The sequence below is a fragment of the Lathyrus oleraceus genome, chromosome 4, assembly GCF_024323335.1.
Source record: "Lathyrus oleraceus cultivar Zhongwan6 chromosome 4, CAAS_Psat_ZW6_1.0, whole genome shotgun sequence".
Classification (NCBI taxonomy): domain Eukaryota; kingdom Viridiplantae; phylum Streptophyta; class Magnoliopsida; order Fabales; family Fabaceae; genus Lathyrus; species Lathyrus oleraceus.
In genome coordinates this window covers 245,239,207-245,243,274 of record NC_066582.1, presented here as the reverse complement: position 1 = coordinate 245,243,274, position 4,068 = coordinate 245,239,207, and the positions used below count along the sequence as shown (strand labels likewise).

The window sequence follows — 4,068 nt, the reverse complement described above, 5'->3', positions numbered from 1 at the left end:
CTCAAAATCCCAAGAGCTTTCATCTTCAAAACACCATGCGTTCTCGATTTAAAGCTAAAGGCAACAAGCCCTCATCGGGAACATCAAGGAGCAGACAAAATTCATTGGATTTATCAAGATTTCTATCAAACGATTGACAAAAGGCTCGATTTATGGCTCAATTTAATGAGAGAAAGCTTTTGACTCCCAAATATGGTAACCTCACCTATTTCCCCTTTGATAGCTTTAAATTCACAGCTCTATTTGTGTCTCAAGGTTTAGATGAACTAATAACTTATTATGGGACATACTTTCCTGACCTAATTAGAGTGTTATACAACAATTTAAGTTGAAACGTTCTAAGTTGTGCTCATTTGTTCAAGAAGTTTAAATTTCTCTGATCCAAGAACAACTAGGTAAATGTGTAAAGGTTTTATCTTCTGGTGCTAACATTCATGATGATTTCACTTGTGATCGATAATGTTATAATAATAAGATTTATTATAACATTAGTAGGTTTAGTGAGCAAGAAATTTTAGCAAAAGGCAAAGTACTAGTGGTATAATTCTAGATCGTCATCTTTATTCTATTGGGAGTGAGATAAAAATATTAAATATATTTTTAAAATAGGAAATTCTACACTTATAAATATAATGCAAGTTCTCTATTTTATTAATGTGCCCCAATGAAAGATGATACATGGACATCTAAAATGGTTATAACAAGGTAAATATATAGGTTCAGGACATGTTACCTAGTAATTACAATAATGACTTAGTCAAATTACAAAAATAATTGAATAAAGTAGAAAGAGTATATGTTCAATTTGTCTATCAAATTATTACTCTATTTTGTATTATGGTACTCTTATGAAATAGATGGTGTGAAAATGCGATTCGTGATAACCCTGATGACTCTAATTCAGTTATTTTTGTTTACTGGCCTCATGCAGGATTGAACTACAAACCTTCCGTTTACAAGACTGACGCTCTACCACTGAGCTATAAGGGCACCTTATGTAAAATAATTATTTATTTAGTCAAAACAAGTAAATATATTTAAAAACATATTCATTGATTTATGGTTGAATAATTTAATAAAGTCTTCATATTGTTGTTAAATTTGTAACATAATATCTGACTTTAACAATTGTCAATTGACCTCACAAACAAACACAGGTCTTCTCAACATTCTTTTTCCTTTCTCGTAAACTTTCTAAGAAACTTATACAAATGTCACACATCCAAATAATGATTAAGCCAAGTACACTTAATTGTGGTTTTATTATGGTATAAGCTATAAAACAAGAGATTCATCTTGTTGATATAGGTAGTACAAATAAATTATTATAATCCTTACTTCAACCATGTAGTCTCATAACTTCACATCCTTAAGACACCTTTAATTCTAATGTGACTTTGTTCACTCATGCCTCCCTTTGGTTGGAAATTGTCAAGATTCGCTCAATGTCCATGCCTTGCGCATTGCAATCACTCCTCGTCCTGTCAACCTCAGGCATCACAAAATTAATGTTAGTGGTTTATAAAATTGCAATTAATAGTGGTAAAAAGTAAATTTAAATTGTTATTAATTAATAAGATGACCAACACCATTTGAATCACCAAAATCTTCTCGTAAAGCTTTGTCATATTTTTCTAGGTTTATCAACGCGTATGTATAAAGTCTCTAGTTTTTGCTTGACTGCCAACTTCTGACGGACTTCAAATGCCCATTCACAAAAGGTACGACCTTCCCCTAATCAACCGTCTAACAAAACTTATAAAGTTAATATTATACCATACATTTACTCATGCATATCCAATATTAACAATAGTAATGAACATATTTGAGCAATACTAAATTATGCTATTGTACATACTTATCATACGGTAAATATCAATAAATTTTCCATGACACACTTATATAAAAGTATTATAGTCTAACTCTAACTCATCATAAGTCCTATATAATATTGAAACATATGTTTTCTACACAAAAATAACATTTTAGGCAAAACTGGTGTGCGTGAATCAACTCGAGAAATCCCTTGAAATGATTCATAAAGTTTGAGAAATCTTAAATTTGCCTTGATTTGATTCACATGGCCATTTGAATAGACTTTTTGACCATTTAGTCGATTTACCAAAACTTGGAATCGATTCAAGAAGTCATAAAACCTTTTGAAATTGTCCGAACTGATTTAAATCCTCGTGTGAATGATTCATATCTTCAGTTTTCTAGATTTATACATTTTAATCATTCTAAAATATTTCAATCAAGTAATAAAACACATTCAATTCAATAAAGGCCATATCAATCACTTAATTTTTAACTAGGCACAAAACAATATAATAAAGTGAATCATATTGATCATCAAACTTAGGGTTCCAATATATTACTAACCTAACACCTCATGACATGATCTCAACACATTCCTTAAGTTAAAACATATAAATCATAAAATCTATCTAAATATGGTTAATGAAAAAAAAACATAAGGAAAACCCACCCCACAGGGATTAGAAAGAGTTGTTCTTATGAAGTGGTGATAAACTTCTCCTTAACGTCAATGGTAGTGATTCTTTAATTAAGAGGGAAAATAAGATGTCTTAAGAAAATTTCCAACTTATATTAATGAAGGATGGCTCCGCTTGCATGCACCTAACAATACTTACTATTGCTCCTTTTCTTTCTAAAAATCGCGTGTCTCAAGGAAAATAAGGATAAAAAGTATGTATTTCAAATATTAATTAAAGTGAGTATGTTATTTTGGATTGAACTCTAGTCTCGACAAGGATAGCCTCTTGGTTCAATTGGGATGTCGCATGGTGTAATAGAAGTTTGATCTAGCACACAATAGTCGAAGAGGTGCATGTTGTAGTCGAAGTCAGTTCGAGCATGAAAATGACTTAAGTAAGTTATGTACTTTGATATGTAATAGTTATGTATGTCATATATGATGATAACAATCATAAATGACATAAATATACTAGTAGTCTATATATATATATATATATATATATATATATATATATATATATATATATATATATATATATATATATATATATATATATATATATATATATATATATATATATATATATAGACTACTAGTATATTTATGTCATTAATGATTGTTATCATCATATATGACATACATAACTATTACATATCAAAGTACATAACTTACTTAAGTCATTTTCATGCTCGAACTGACTTCGACTACAACATGCACCTCTTCGACTATTGTGTGCTAGATCAAACTTCTATTACACCATGCGACATCCCAATCGAACCAAGAGGCTATCCTTGTCGAGACTAGAGTTCGATCCAAAATAACATACTCTCTTTAATTAATATTTGAACTATATTATTACTTTATTTTCGAATGTATTTTAACTAGTTAATTTTATGATATAGAATTAGCGTTTGAATCATAAGTTCAATTATAAATAATTAAGGATACCATACATTGTGCTAAGAACAAATGGTAGACAAGGAATTAACTAATAAGTATAGAATCCAACAATATTGAAATAGGTTCATCATAACACAACCTAGCCTAGAGGAGTTTATCTACTCATAACTCAGATAACAATGCCACAACTGATAGATGAAAATAACATAAGAATTCTCTTGAAGTAATTGCCTCCAATGGCTTCAAGTGTCCTAAAAATCACCCTTGATGCTCTCCAAATCGTGTTATTCTCTCAATTTTTGTAACCCTTATCAAAGTGCAAATATTCCCCTTAAAAAGACCTCAGAATGGATCAGACTCGTCATAAAAACCCCAAAAAAAGAGACCATTGCGTGCGTGATGACTTACATCGCGCACGATGTAACTTCCATATCATGTGCGATGCTGCATAATGGTGCATGTGATTATTTCCAAAGTTGCACTCTTTTTTTCTCCTTTTCCACTCAAATTTTCAATAAGTCTACAATATTCACACTTAGATATTTTTTTCTCATTCTTTGGTCTTTCGTATTTATTTTGGGTCATATTTCACTTGTTTTGATCTGATTCTTCGACTAAATTCATGCAATGATGGACTGTCATCAGGCTCCATCAGATATTATATTTTT

General features: G+C 30.3%; 1 non-coding gene across 1 annotated transcript; it reads right to left on the bottom strand.

Moving 5' to 3' along the window:
• Positions 1 to 918: 918 nt before the first annotated feature.
• Positions 919 to 990, bottom strand: TRNAT-UGU (transfer RNA threonine (anticodon UGU)). Its single transcript has one exon. It is a non-coding gene; the product is annotated as a tRNA-Thr (tRNA).
• Positions 991 to 4,068: the final 3,078 nt, after the last annotated feature.